The sequence below is a fragment of the Coregonus clupeaformis genome, chromosome 29 (genome assembly GCF_020615455.1).
Source record: "Coregonus clupeaformis isolate EN_2021a chromosome 29, ASM2061545v1, whole genome shotgun sequence".
Lineage (NCBI taxonomy): Eukaryota > Metazoa > Chordata > Actinopteri > Salmoniformes > Salmonidae > Coregonus > Coregonus clupeaformis.
Genome location: NC_059220.1, coordinates 44,454,480 through 44,470,733, shown reverse-complemented (window position 1 = coordinate 44,470,733; position 16,254 = coordinate 44,454,480). Strand labels below are relative to the sequence as shown.

Below are 16,254 nucleotides of genomic sequence, written 5' to 3'. Positions count from 1 at the left end.
AAAATATAATAATAATAAAAAAATTATGTTGAGGGCACCCAGGGGCTGCGGGGGTGCGCGCTACGCCACTGCTTATAACTGTAAGTTAAGTATAACTAGAAGAAATCTATGTCAAATAAATCATATCCTCTGTAGCTCAGCTGGTAGAGCACGGCGCTTGTAATGCCAAGGTAGTGGGTTCGATCCCCGGGACCACCCATACACAAAAATGTATGCACGCATGACTGTAAGTCGCTTTGGATAAAAGCGTCTGCTAAATGGCATATTATTATTATATTATTATATCCAGCTCAGGGCTCCAGCTATGCATTTGGTTTGCTAACTTGCTAGCTAAGTGGCTAGAAGTCAAGATCAAGCTTCTTGGTTACAGCAGAGACATTCAATCCCTTCCTGGATCAAGATCCCTGCTGCCTAAATTGTTTTGTGCAGCAAAAAAATTAATAGTGCTCCTTGTGTGCACATTCGGTAATAGCGTACACCCCGGTATGGTACAGCAACAGTATGAAAATCTGGATACCGCCCAACCTTAACGACACCAACCCACTTTGACCATGTTTTTAATTACACCTAAAGAAGAATTCAACCAAATGGGAAGACCAATTAATAAAGGCCTCTATGGGATTCAACTGTCCCCTTTGGATACTTTTTTCATTTCACCACTCTCCATAGGTAGTATTCATAGATATTCTGCACAGTTACTAGCATGCTGAAGCAGACAGTGCCTGCAGCCTGACTAGACTTGACTTGGACAGTCAGGCTGCATTTAGACAGGCAGATCAATTATGTTCTTGTTTTAACTAATTGGTATTTTGACCAATCAGATCAGCTACAAATAAATATCTGATGTGATTGGTCATAATACCAATTAGTGGAAAAAGTATCAGAATTGGGCTGCCCGTCTAAACGCAGCCTCAATGACCATTTTTTGGGGCTTTTCCCAGTGCAGAGTAAGTTTGACAGAGAGAGCACATTACTGGGAGGGTGTTACCGAGGGCTTCCAGGTGAGCCGGCGCTCTGTGTGTGTGTGCGTGCATGCGTGAGACTGTGCTCTGTATTTGTGTGGGCCTGCAATGTGTGCATTTGCCACTCCTTGCTGACCTATGGGTACAGGGAAGGAAGCGCGGCGCCAGCTTTAGTGCAACACTGCCCTGGCCCACCAGGAAACCAGCTCACAAAGGGTTCAGAGGTAAGGACCGGCCTTGGAATCCGGAACCTTCCCCACCACATTCTGTCTGGGTTTCCTCTTCCAACTGAGCAGCTGCACGCAGACTCATTGCCACGCACACAGTATGGGCATGGGAGTGTACGTACACACACACACACACACACACACACAAGTCCTCTTTAGAAAGAAACAGACACAGTCAAAGGCAGACAGTCAGTCACAGTTTGAGAGAAACAGTAAGTCAAAAAAGGCCAGTCAAGGTTAGAGAGAGATGGTCCTGAGAGGGTGTGTTTACAGACAGACACGCATACACACTAATATATGATAATACAAAGACTGAACTGTAGATACCGTAAGCTTAAGTGTAAACATGGCCTTGACAAAGACATTCAAAACACACACACCGTAAACTTACTTTCTATGGATACATCCTCTTATGTTGGGTGATAAGCAGCTGGTAAATGTGGCCCGTCTGTCACCAGATGGTTTCACTATGGCGCTCCATCCACAAGCCCTATAACCAGAGGAAGACCACAGAGGACAAACGTTACTATGATTCATAGAATCCTTTCACCATTGTTGTGCTTGGTAAACACACTTAAGTCAGTCAACTGACAATGCCTTCAGTGTAAAAGGAACCATTCACATTGAGGCATATTGGCCAAGAGGTGGTCTGAGAAGTCGGTCAGATATGTGCCACATTTCGTTGCCCCTCAATTGTCTTATGCATGACCAGACAACTCGTTTTTGGCTGGCCCAACAGTGCTCCATTCATTCCATTCTGGCCCTATGTCTAGGGCTGTGAATTGCCAGGGACCTCACGATACAATATTGTCACGATACATATTCGATATGCATTGTGATTCTCACGATTCTATATGTATTGCGATTTGATACTGTAATTGTATTACAATTTGATGTTCCAAACATATTGCTCACCATATGTCTGCTGCAGAGGGACAAGAGAGAGCCATGAGAAAACTAGTTTTGATCAATCATGGAAATAAAAAAAAGTGCTGAAAACGATTTGGCTCTCTATTTATAATGGAGAACAAGCTATGAAGGAAAAATACTGTTTTGGTGCAGGTACAGCCAACTAGCGCAAAAATTACGTTGCGATATTGTCAAAAATAATATCCCGATATGTAACTTTATCAATTTTTTCCCCCCATCACTATCTATGTCATGCACTAACTCTCCTCTCAACCATGGGTTGCCACAGGACCATTTTTCATTTCTGACGCATGAACCAGTTTTGCGCAGTAGCATTCCATTTGTTTCTTTAAGCAGAAAGAATCCACCGTTAAGACTATATATATATATGTCTGGTCTGGATTTTCAAGTTGGGAAGAGGGAAAAGATTCCCTCAGAAATGTCTAAAGGAAGAAATGGGAAACACAGGTGTTCTTCCGAAAGCCATAAGCCGGTGAGGCAAGGACAGGGTGACCGCAAAACAACATTATGGGTAAAAGGGGGAGCAGTGACAGAGAACAGGAAATATGGCCGTGAGAAGAGAGAGAAAGAATTGAGGGAACTCAAGTTCTCACAGATGAATGGAAGGAGAGACAAATAACAGGAGGACAGTTTCCAGGTCATTCCTCCCCTACCCCCCAGCTACAGTACACTGGTAACTGCAGACAGACAGACTTATGTAATGTGGACCCCCACCATGCCTGCAGTAGGAATATTCCAGTACACCATTCGCAACAGGGCTGTCTAGGATAAACCCTCAGCATTGGGCAGCTCATGGTAGATTCATGAGCTCTCACATAGTACAGTCATTGCATAAACAGATCTGCTGAATCATGTCACGCACAATGGAGATAGAGTTAAACAACAGGACAGTGATGCATCAGTCAGTTGGTCCAGTTCGTTCAAAAGTGCCCAGCAAACACACAAATGACCACAGAACTAGGGGTGGGAATTGCCAGGGACCTCACGATACGATATTATCACGACACGTAGATGCCGATATGATATGTATTGCAATTCTCACGATTCTATATGTATTGTGATGTTCCAAACATATTGATCACTATACAGTACCAGTCAAAAGTTGACACACCTACTCATTCAAGGGTTCTTCTTTATTTGTACTATTTTCTGCAAAGCTGTCATCAAGGCAAAGGGTGGCTACTTTGAAGAATCTCAAATATAAAATATATTTTTATTTGTTTAACACTTTTTTGGTTACTTCATGATCCCATATGTGTTATTTCATAGTTTTGATGTCTTCACTATTATTCTACAATGTAGAAAATACTAAACATAAAGAAAAACCCTGGAATGAGTAGGTGTGTCCAAACTTTTGACTGGTACTGTATGTCTGCTGCAGAGAAAGAGTTTTGATCAGTCAGGGAAATAAGTGCTGAAAACATGTTGGCTCACTATTTAAAAAGAAGATGGAGAAAAAGCTATAGGATGAAAAATACCAGAGTTTTGGCTCAGGTACAGCCGACTACCACTAGCTAACGATACCTACAGTAGCCATTAAAAAAAAGAAAGTACAAATCGATACTTTGAGACAAATATCAATATAATATTGTCGAAAAATAATATATTGCGATATGCAACTGTATCGATTTTTTCCCCCATCGCTACAAACAATGTTGCCTCAATGTTGACTCAACGTGCAACTTCTCAAAAGTGTGGGTTATGCAAAGAGGAGTGATAACGAAGTCCTCAGAGAAGTATACTGTAATGTTGATATTGTCATGGCTGAAGTACATCATCTCTTTACCTAAATGTAACCACCAATTAACTCTCCTGTTACTACAACGTAAATGTTTCGGATCCCAGTTCGTTGGCACGTCCTTACAGATATTTCAGAGACACCAAAAGACCTCAAACATTGACCAGGGACAAACCCTCAGTTTCACAACCAAATAAAGAAGTAAACAGACTCGCATGACATGACGACCATTATTTCTAAGCCCCAAACATTCTGAAGTGGCCCTTTCCCTCGCTCTGTGTGGTTTCCCTTAAATCATTGAAAACCAATGGTAAACTGAACATCAGCCACATCCTTCTCGAAGGCGGCCTCGGCCCTCATCCTTTACACGCAAAAAACATGCATCCCCAGTCTACGTCAGCTGAATAGCAGGGAGTATTATTACGCCATTCGCCTATCAATTTAAACTACGACCGCTAGCGGAAAGACAGCTTGAGAAAGTACATCAAGTTACTTCTGAAATTGTACCTTTCTATGATTACACCAAGGGGCATGGTACAGTACAAAGAACTAGAAATACCACATTTTGGGACCTTTATGAAACAACATTGAGACACCTTAAAGTACTTCTCAAGTTAAATACAGAGAAAGGCTAATAAAAGTACTAAGGGGAAGAGAGCAGGGGAGAGAAAAAAGTGTGTGGGGGGGGATCATGTACAATGAATGTCCTTCACTCAACCTTTGAGGGCCTTAAAATACATGCAGGGTTCTTTTGCGCTGGGGCTAGTTTGCATGGGAGCCCATTTCCTGCGAGTGATTTGGGGGTGGGGGGGCTGTGGCTCACTCAGAAAGTTCTCTGGTTGTTTTGTCTGCGAGCGAAGGAAAGGAATGCCCAAATGAAACATGCTGAACAGGATGCCCCGAGAGAGGTACAAAGCCGGGAGGGTGGAGGGAGGAGAACAACATGGAAAAGAACAGAACACCAAATAGATTTGTCTTTTGCAGGCAATTTACAAACCGCAAGTGCATGCCTCCTGCTTGTATTTGCATTTCATCAGATAGGGAAAGTGGACAGCAATGTTGTACCATATTGATAGAGCTGTCATATGCCCCGAGGCAAGCAGCCTACGAGCTCCTTCATTTCACTCAAAACCTGAAGAACTTGTTGTAACGTGCTATTATAAATGGGTTATCCCAAGATGAAAAGCACCATTAAGTCTCCTTCTCTTTCAAACGGCTCGGCTTTTGTTCCGCACTGTACGCCCAACAGAGGGAACACAGCGAAACGCAACAAATGAAAATAAAGTACTTGACAATTCTCATCGTTATCACCAACAGCAGAAATACTAGACAACTGCTCCTCTTCATTTCAAAATACTTACAGTACATTCCCCAGGCTAATCCACTCAAGAGTGACTAACTTGGGTAAAAAGGTATTTCTTGGACTTGAACAACAATGCTGAATTGATTGGTATTGCTTTCTTATAAAGGTCTGCTGCCCATTCGGGGCTTTTGTGTTTGGCATGTCTGGGGGACCAGATGCCTCTTAGACATCCAGCTCGGAGGGAGAGCAGATAAAACAGGACTTTAACTGCATTCTTTCATGGCCGACGCTGGGGCCCACCTATCCACACCCATCCTCAGACCAGCATGAGGGCAGGACAGGGAGAAGGAGAGGGAAATGAAGGGAGAAAGGGAGAGGAAAAGGGCAGGAGAGAGGGAGCGAGAGAGGGAGGATGTGAAAAGGGGATAGTTACAAAGAGTTGGTCGGTCCAAGTCGGTGGTCGAACATTTTTCTTGGCCCTTGGCACCACCAGTCACTGTGCCCTTGATTGACCAGGGAGGGGAAAACTCACATCTGGCACTCAGAGGCATGTTTATCAAAGTCATCAAGAGCACCAACACAGTAAAATGAATGACGTATGTCACTGAGGAGGGAACGACCGAGGATGCTGAGTATAGCAGCAATGCCACAGTGAGAAAATGAGAACGCGCAAACTGTGGCTCAATTAAGTAACTGAACCCAACGTGTAGAACCATGACACGGCATTGTTCAGTTCACAGCAAAAGGGGAGGAGGGCCAGTTTGACAAATAAATCCAGACGCACGAGAAGAAGAGAAAAAAAAAAAAGCCCATCATTGTTGGATCATAAAAAAATGCCCGGTATTCCAGAACACACAAATGAGCTAGTCAGGTCTGGGAGTGTTAAGGATTCCTGTGGGGCTGGAGCGAGCTACCGCGGTAGCCAGGCCTTCCTGTAGCCTTATTACTCAGGACAAAGGCAGGCCCATGTCACAGAGGCAGGGAGGGAGAGGCAGGAATGCCAGACGAAGTGCCTTACATATCCTATTATGGGTGTATGCAGGTCCAATAAAACAATCATAACGACACAGAGTAAATCACCTTGTGACATGAAAGTTGGCTACTGTACAGGGAAAATGGCGATGGTGAGCATTTCATGAAACCTACTAGCAAGAGGACAGTGGAGAAAACACACAAATCCTCTCAACTCTTTGGGATTCTCTATTAAATGTTCTTTGTAGTGCAGGACGAGGCTTAATCTGTGTCTGGTAAACCAACCCTACAACAGAGATTTCACACTTAACTCTGGGTCAAGTAGGACATTTTAAGCTTAATATGGAATTTCAACAGCAAATGTGCCGTGACGCGAGTGAGCTACCAATGGGCATGGAAAATAAAAAAAAGAAGGGGGTGAAGGAGTGGTATATGAGAGGCTGCATGAGGGCCCTCCAGATGGCGGGAGAGTGATGCCTCGCACATGGGCCGTGTGTGTGCGTGCGCATTGCCTCAGCAGACCCCGTCGCCAGACCGGGCCAAAGTCAACAAAGCACTCCAACCAGAGAAGTTAGAGAGAATGGATCAAACAGTGATGACGGCCCTATTTCTGTCCCCCAATGCCTGGATACAAGACGACCCTGTGACTTGAAAACGAGCCAGCAGCTTCGAAATATTCATTAAAACAGAGCTAAAAAAAGTGTGGTTCACCAACCATTCTATTTTTATGGCTATTTAGCTCGCATGAGGAGTTCCTAAAGCAATGGGTTGGCTGGGAAGAGAGAAACCCAACCCACTCGTTACACGCTGCCCTTTTTCAAAGCGCTGATTGAGTTCGAGATGGATCGGCTCGAAAAATAACACTGAGGGGGAAAAAAGCGACATATGGGCATGCCATTGCCGAAAGCTTCCATCCATTCACGTTAGCGCTTTTGCTTATGGAAAGCAAAATATAAAATAAGTCACTTGCATAGCGTCAGAAGAAAATAGAGAAGTACACTCGGAGGGGGGTTGGGGGGAGGAAAGGGAAGCCTGGGTCGCCCAAGCGTCTGAAAATTCCTTACCCTGAGAACATGAACATTTTCTGATCACAAGAAAAATTATCCGGAGAATGAATTTTATTCTGAAAGCCGCCTGTTAGATCCCAGGCTTAGAACACAGGAGGAGAGGGAGACAGAAGAGAGACGGTGCAGGGATTCTACATGTAGGCTCTACGTTACAGTGCTGGAGGGAGAACGACAGAAATACAGACCCATATCCATTATCACACAGGATTGCAGTACCATATCAACAAGTGTCATCCCTGTCCAGCCAGCAGTAAACATAATTGACAAAGCTAGTTTTAGACAGTTCACATCAAATCAAATTGTATTTGCCATATGCGCCGAATACAACAAGTGTAGACATTACAGCCCTTAACCAACAATGCATTTATTTTTTTATAAAAAAGTAAAATAAAACAACAAAATAAAATAACAGTAGGGAGGCTATATACAGGGGGGTACTGGTGCAGAGTCAATGTGCGGGGGCACCGGCTAGTTGAGGTAATATGTACATGTGGGTAGAGTTAAAGTGACTATGCATAAATAATTAACAGAGTAGCAGCAGCGTAAAAGATGGGGTGGGGGTGGGGGGGCAGTGCAAATAGTCCGGGTAGCCATGATTAGCTGTTCAGGAGTCTTATGGCTTGGGGGCAGAAGCTGTTGAGAAGCCTTTTGGACCTAGACTTGGCGCTCCGGTGCACGCTTGCCGTCGCGGTAGCAGAGAGAACAGTCTATGACTAGGGTGGCTGGAGTCTTTGACAATTTTGAGGGCCTTCCTCTGACACCGCCTGGTATAGAGGTCCTGGATGGCAGGAAGCTTGGCCCCAGTGATGTACTGGGCCGTACGCACTACCCTCTGTAGTGCCTTGCGGTCGGAGGCCGAGCAGTAGCCATACCAGGCGGTGATGCAACAATTCAGGATGCTCTCGATGGTGCAGCTGTAGAACTGCCTCAAACCAACCTGAACCTTCAACTTCTTAGAGCTAGTACAAAACCCTTAAAGTGCAACTCCGCCACTTTTCAACCTCATATTCATTTTCTCCAGCACCAAACCAGTGTCTACATATGTGAAAAGTGCATTTAAAAAAAAATATATATATAATGTTAAAAAGTTCTACCTGATGACATCAAAAGTTAAAACATTTTAAAAACAGTGATTTTCAAACACTACGAGATTTTTAGTGAAGTGAGGAGCAATAAAATACCCTCCCTCTGGCTAGAAACTCACTTTGTCTTACTTTTAATCCTACCTTGTGATGTCACCCCACATTTTTTTTAGGGCCTTATCTTAACCACAGATCATAGAAATGTGTCCTTTTCACATATGTAGACACTGGTTTGGTGCTGGAGATAATGAATAATTGAAAAGTGGCAGAGTTGCCCTTTAAGCTTGCTAGCCTCCGAAGACTTGGATACATGATCTGGAGCAGGAGCATTACAAATGACAAGAAGAGGGAAAGAAAGAGGGAAAGCACCATCTTTTCTTTGAAGGTACTTTCTTAGTGTTCTGTTACTTACTGCTCCACCCTCACCATCCCCCCTACAGGCAACCAGCACAGACCACGGTACTGCCTGCGAACCGACAGAGGAAGTGAATTTATGAAACCAGTTATGGGGTTGGATGTTGATACAGGTGTCTGTGTCATCCCTCTCTCACCCTCGCTCTCCCGTTTCTTTCCTTTCGTTCTCTCCATCTGCAGGGTCGGGCCAGAGAGGAGGGATTTCTGTCATTCAGCCAGACTAAGCCGGCTTCCAGAAGCGCTCCCTTGCGTTCTCTCTCTTTCACACACGTGTTACAGTGTGACCGACACACACACAGATGGACTGATAGGGATGTGTAAAACATGCTGGGGGGTTGCCACGGCAACGTGAGCCAACGGGTCATAAACCTCCCCTGCTCCCCACCCCCTTCCTGGATCCCAAGGCTGGACGGAGGCCACGGCTGTTATCTTAGGCGCCAAGTGACATCACTCAGTGAGGACTCATTCACATGCAGTCCAGCAGCTCTCCCTCCTGCCCGCTCCCCTTTCGGGCAGATAACAGAGAGGACCAGAGGGAGAGTGGGTGTAAGACCAAGACAGTTGGTTTACCTGGTGCTTTTGTTGGCTTACAGTGCCTTCAGAATGTATTCACACGCCTTTACTTTTTCCAGATTTTGTTGTGTTACAGCCCAAATTTAAATTGATTTAATACACAATACCCCAGAATGTCAAAGTGGAATTATGTTTTTCTAAATGTTTACTAATTAACTAAACATGAAAAGCTGAAATGTATTTTGTCAATAAGTAGTCAACCCCTTTGTTATTGCAAGCCTAAATAAGTTCAGGAGTAAAAATGCGCTTAACAAGTCACATAATATGTTGCATGGAATAATTAGTGTTTATCATGATTTTTGAATGACTACCTCATCTCTGTACCCCACACATACAGATAATTGTAAGGTCCCTCAGTCGAGCAATTAATTTCAAACACGGATTCAACCACAAAATCAGGGAGGTTTTCCCAATGCCTCGCAAAGAAGGGCACCTACTGCTAGATGGGTAAATATATATAAACAGACAGATTGAATATCCCTTTGAGCATGGTGAAGTTATTAATTACGCATTGGATGGTGTATCAATACACCCAGTCACTACAAAGATACAGGCGTCCTTCCTAACTCAGTTGCCGGAGAGGAAGGAAACCGCTAAAAGATTTCACCATGAGGCCAATGGTTACTTTAAAAAAGTTACAGAGTTGAATGGCTGTGATAGGAGAAAACTGAGGATGGATCAACAACATTTTAGTTACTCCACAATACTAACCTAAATGACAGAGTGAAAAGAAGTTAGCCTGTACAGAATTAAAATATTCCAAAACATGCATCCTGTTTGCAATAAGACAGTAAAGTAAAACTGCACAAAATGTGGCTTTTTTATGTTTGGCACAAATCCAACACATCACTGAATACTACTTCATATTTTCAAGCATGGTGGTGCATGTATCATGTTATGGGTATGCTTGTCATCGGCAAGGACTAGGGAGTTTTTTTGGCTAAAAATAAATAGAATAGAGCTAAGCACAGGCAAAATCCTAGAGGAAAACCTGGTTCAGTCTGCTTTCCAACGGACACTGGGAGACAAATTCACCTTTCAGCGGGACAATAACCTAAAACACAAGTCCAAATATACACTGGAGTTGCATACCAAGACAACATTGAATGTTGGCCTAGTTACAGTTTTGACTTAAATCTACTTGAAAATCTATGGCAAGACTTGAAAATGGCTGTCTAGCAATGATCAACAACCAACTTGACAGAGCTTGAACAATTTTTTAAAATTATAATGTGCAAATATTGTACAATCCAGGAGTGCAAAGCGCTTAGAGACTTACCCAGAAAGACTCACAGCTGTAATCGCTGCCAAAGGTGATTCTAACATGTATTAACTCAGGGGTTTCAACACTTATGTAATCAAGATATGTTTTATTTTTCATACATTTTTTACAAATGTTAAAAATGTACCTCCACTTTGACAGACTATTTTTTGTAGATCGTTTACAAATAAAATACACTTAATCAATTTTAATCAAGTCAAGGGGTGTGAATACTTTCTGAAGGCACTTTACGTCATAGAAATAAAATTACCAGATTCTATTTATATGGGCTTACTTGGCTATAGCAGGCAGGGCTCTCTCTGTGGCTAAATTATAAATGAGGTGGGTTGGTTCATAGTTGCTCCAGATTGTTGACCAGATGCCCTCTCACTCTCTCAAACACCAAATACGCTAATCACAGCTCATGAGCGTTCTAGAGGTCATATTTAACAAGCAGCCTACTGTCCCTCCTCCCCCACCCACTCACTCGCTTTCTCTTCCTCTTCTTCTCTCCAACCCTCCCTCTTTCCCTCTGGTGAAGACTAGAATCCAGCTGCCCGAGAAGTAAAAAACTAAGCATAGCAGCAAGGCAAGGAACGAGTTAAGGAGGAACTGCCAAGAATGAAAAATTACACATTTTACCCACGTCTCTCCCTATCTATCACCATCCATCCTCCCCTCACACACTTTGAAGCGTGAGTACAATCTTGAGGCACTTCTGGCAAAGTCAGTCAACCACACATTCGCTGTCGATGTCTTCTCAGAGCTCCTGAGACAGCACAGCAGCAGCTAGCTAGCGCTGTTGGAGACCGAACGCCAACATGAGCAAGCTGGACCGACCGGCCCTCTGCCAACAGCAGGCCCGGAGAACTAAAAACAGAGGACCGTCTCGACCGAAAAGGCAGCAGAAAGTAAGAGACCAAATATCGTAAATCCTGCGAGTGTAGAAAAAGAGATGCGTGGGAACATTTGTACCAAATACCATGGTGCGGGAGTTGAAAGACACCGATTACAATGCTCAAAATGGTACAGTGCTCCGAGTAGAGCTGGGTGATATGGACAAAAATCCAAATTGCCTGAATTGATGCCATAATAATAAATAGAACGATAACTTTATAACAATGTGCACAAGTTTCTTTTGTATTATTATCCTTTAAACTACTACTACTAGTTTGATGGTTGTAGCCATCTATTGGCCAATTAACAATCACACATATTAGCAAACTTATTTCATTTCAAACTTCACATTTCTCTAGTATAGGCTACTTATCGTAATGAACGATATCAGCAAAATGCCTGTGATAAGTGATCGGTGTCAATCATTTTCGGTTTATCGTCCCAGCTCAGAGTATTAACAACTGTAAAGTTCTAGTGAGAGGTCCCAAATAATACAAATCTATTTTCTAATATTCCTTTCTGGTGGAGGACTTTCAGCATGGAGCAGGTTTGTGTGTGTGTGTGTGTGTGTGTGTGTGTGTGTGTGTGTGTGTGTGTGTGTGTGTGTCTGTGAGGCGCGCGGTCATGGTGCAGTAACTGTTTGATGAGGAATGGGCTGTCTTACCGTAGTGACATCATGGGCTGGATAGATGCAGTCTACCATCTTCAGAACTGAATAATCGCTTTGTCTCATAAAATAGAAAAATAAATAATACTGTTTGTTCTATCTATCATAAAGCTGTGATTGAGAATAGCCTATATTAGGCTACTCAAATAATATTTTGAAATGGAACTTAGTTACATTCATTGTTTGATCGGGAGAAAGCAATAAGTAAAACGATTAAGCGTAGCCTTCATATTCATATAGCCTCTCGAATGGAGAGATATGTTTTTGTTTGTTTGTTTTTTTTACAGCCAAAACAAGATAGTTAAGGAGTGTATGTTATTAAAACAATAATAGGTTTAGACTATAGCCTAAAGCCCATGCATCCGACAGAAACAATATTTTCTGACTGGACATTGATTCTTTCTCTGCTCTTTCTGAGCTACATTCCTCTCTTGTGTTCTGTATCACATTTATTGAAATAGACTATAGCAAATAGGAATAGGCAAATTACTTTGAGTGTCACTTGTGTGCTGTCCTGCTGTGTGTGCACTGAGAGACTCCGTTCTTTACTGTGGGGCGCCAGCCAAGTTCAAATAGGCTGAACCATCGTCTGTCACATCACGATGTCATCACCATCGATAGACGATGCCTGTCAATCAGTCGATGCTATCGTAATATCGCCCAACCTCAACACACACAATGTTAAGGACATTAATATGTTTCCGTCCAGCTGACCCAGACATCCCTTTTAAGGGTAAACGGCTCAGATCTCTCTTTTCATTAACTTCCAAAAATACCCCTGGAACAAGCTGGAAAGGAGGGAGGACTCCTCGTGTGAGAACAGCCGAAAGGGACACGTCGGGGAGCCGCAGATAAGAATGGGAAATGTTTTTGTTTTTATTGCCCCTTTAACGTACCAACACAGAAAAATCTATAACATATACGGGTCATCATGTAACTAAGCAGGAAACGTATTCTATTCTGGTGTCGCAGCAACAACATCCACAAAAATCAGTCTCTGTTTCAGTGATAAGGAAATGGAGGATGGCTAAGCAGGCCAAATGAAGACCAGATGATGAAAGTCCCCCCCCCCCTTCTGAACATTCCTTACTTTCTAAATGCCTTCACATGGTTTACAGGTCGGTTCTCTGAGGCTATGATGGAGGATAGCAGGCTTTGGAGGTCCATAAATATTAACTACTGGGGCAACGAGGCGTTTTGTAAGTCTGATGCGTGAGCCTCGACTTTTGGATAATCCCTATTTCAGATATAGGTGCCAAAAAAGATGCCTGAGAAACTTCAGTAAAAATCTGAGGCAATATGTTTTAATCACCTCTGTAGCCTCCTTGTACTGACCAAAATGGAGGCCTTAAAAAAGCTTGCATTAAAAAGCAGTAACAGACAAGTGAGGTGGAGGTAGAGACCAAAAGAAAGAAAGACCAAGCAACAGTTGGTTTACAGCTAGTGGGCCATATGGGTAAATCATCCAGAAAGGTATTTTTTACAGTCTCTGTTCTGACCAATTCCTCACATTCAAACACATCCATCCACCATCACACCTGTTATGCTAGCCGTTAGCGCTCTGTCTGTCAAAAGCTAGCTAGCTCGTATCAATTCACAATACAAACTTGGAAGCCATGGAGAGCTTTTCCCACCATCTACGCTTTTGGAAACGGAAATGCTACAAAGTGCAGGGTGTGAAAATGAAGTATTTATTGGCTCAGGAATTTTATCTCAAGTGGTTTCTTAACTTCCCCATCAGAGAGAGGTAGGTTTAGGTGAATTTAGCAGCAGCCAACTAATGCTAACCGTTTAGTCAGGCAGACAGCCAACTGCCTGTCCTCTACAAAGGAAATAAAATATTTACTATTATTACAATTGGGCACACTCAGAGCCTTTATTTGAGCCATGTGGTTTCTCTTAATTATAAGGAAGGACAACAGTTATCTGCCAAAGCTTGGTATTAACATACTGGGTTGCTAGCTTGTCACAAGAGTAAGAAAGAGCCACATGTATACTAGGGCTGGGAATTGCTAGGGACCATACAATACGATATTATCATTATACTTAGGTGCTGATACAATATACATTACCAGTCAAAAGTTTGGACACACCTACTCATTCAAGGGTTTTTCTTTATCTTTACTATTTTCTACATTGTAGAATAATAGTGAAGACATCAAAACTATGAAATAACACATATGGAATCACGTAGTACCAAAAAAAAGTGTTAAACACATCAAAATACATTTTAGATTCTTCAAAGTAGCCACCCTTTGCCTTGATGACAGCTTTGCACACTCTTGGCATTCTCTCAACCATCTTCATGAGGTAGTCACCTGGAATGCATTTCAATTAACAGGTGTGCCTAGTTAAAAAGTTAATTTGTGGAATGCGTTTGAGCCAATCAGTTGTGTTGTGACAAGGTAGGGGGGGGGGGGTATACAGAAGATAGCCCTATTTGGTAAAAGACTAAGTCCATATTATGACAAGAACAGATCAAATAAGCAAAGAGAAAGAACAGTCCATCATTACTTTAAGACATGAAGGTCAGTCAATCCGGAATATATCAAGAAATTTGGACATTTCTTCAAGTGCAGTCGCTAAATCCATCAAGCGCCATGATGAAACTGGCTCTCATGAGGACTGCCACAAGAAAGGAAGACCCAGAGTTACCTCTGCTACAGAGGATAAGTTCATTAGAGTTAACTGCACCTCAGATTGCAGCCCAAATAAATGCTTCAGAGTTCAAGTAACAGACACATCTCAACATCAACTGTTCATGGTCGAATTGCTGCAAACAAACCACTACTAAAGGACACCAATAAGAAGAAGAGATTTGCTTGGGCCAAGAGACACGCGCAATGGACATTAGACCGGTGGAAATCTGTCCTTTGGTCTGATGAGTAAAAATTTTAGATTTTTGGTTCCAACCGTGTCTTTGTGAGACGCAGAGTAGTTGAACGAATGATCTCTGCATGTGTGGTTCCCACCGTGAAGCATGGAGGAGGAGGTGTGATGGTGCTTTGCTGGTGACACTGTCAGTGATTTATTTAGAATTCTGCAGCGATACACCATCCCATCTGGTTTGCGCTTTGTGGGACTATAATTTTGTTTTTCAACAGGAGACGGTTTGGGATGAGTTGGACCGCAGACTGAAGGAAAAGCAGCCAACAAACACTCAGCACATGTGGGAACTCCTTCAAGACTGTTGGAAAAGCATTCCTCATGAAGCTGGTTTAGACGATGGCAAAAGTGTGCAAAGCTGTCATCAAGGCAAAGGGTGGCTACTTTGAAGAATCTCAAATATAAAATATATTTTTATTTGTTTAACACTTTTTTAGTTACTACATGGTTCCATATGTGTTATTTCATAGTTTTGATGTCTTCACTATTATTCTACAATGTAGAAAATAGTAAAACAATTAAGAAAAACCCTTGAATGAGTAGGTGTGTCCAAACTTTTGACTGGTACTCTATATTGCGATTCTCATTATTCTATGTATTGTGATTCGATACTGTGATTTTATTGCAATACGATGTTCCAAATATATTGCTCACCATATGTCTGCTGCAAAGGGACAAGAGAGTGCCATGAGAAAACGAGTTTGTCAGTCATGGAAATAAAAAGCTATGAACGGAAAATACTGGAGTTTTGGTGCAGGTACAGCTAACTAGCTCAAAAATAATATTGCAATAGTAAAAACAATAAGATATATACAGTGAGGGAAAAAGTATTTGATCCCCTGCTGATTTTGTACATTTGCCCACTGACAAAGAAATGATCAGTCTATAATTTTAATGGTAGGTTAATTTGAACAGTGAGCGACAGAATAACAACAACAAAATCAAGAAAAACGCATGTCAAAAATGTTATAAATTGATTTGCATTTTAATGAGGGAAATAAGTATTTGACCCCCTCTCAATCAGAAAGATTTCTGGCTCCCAGGTGTCTTTTATACAGGTAACGAGCTGAGATTAGGAGCACACTCTTAAAGGGAGTGCTCCTAATCTCAGTTTGTTACCTGTATAAAAGACACCTGTCCACAGAAGCAATCAATCAATCAATCAGATTCCAAACTCTCCACCATGGCCAAGACCTCTCCAAGGATGTCAGGGACAAGATTGTAAACCTACACAAGGCTGGAATGGGCTACAAGACCATCGCCAAGCAGCTTGGT

The 16,254-nt window shown here is 42.5% G+C and overlaps 1 protein-coding gene across 1 annotated transcript in view; it reads right to left on the bottom strand.

Annotated features, from left to right (window-relative positions):
• Positions 1 to 16,254, bottom strand: part of LOC121545123 (leucine zipper protein 1) — a 92,175-nt gene that overhangs the window by 63,782 nt on the left and 12,139 nt on the right. Inside the window, exon 2 of the mRNA XM_041855532.2 lies at positions 1,581 to 1,679. The gene's annotated coding sequence lies outside the window, so the exon portion shown is untranslated. The remainder of the gene's footprint in view (positions 1 to 1,580; positions 1,680 to 16,254) is intronic.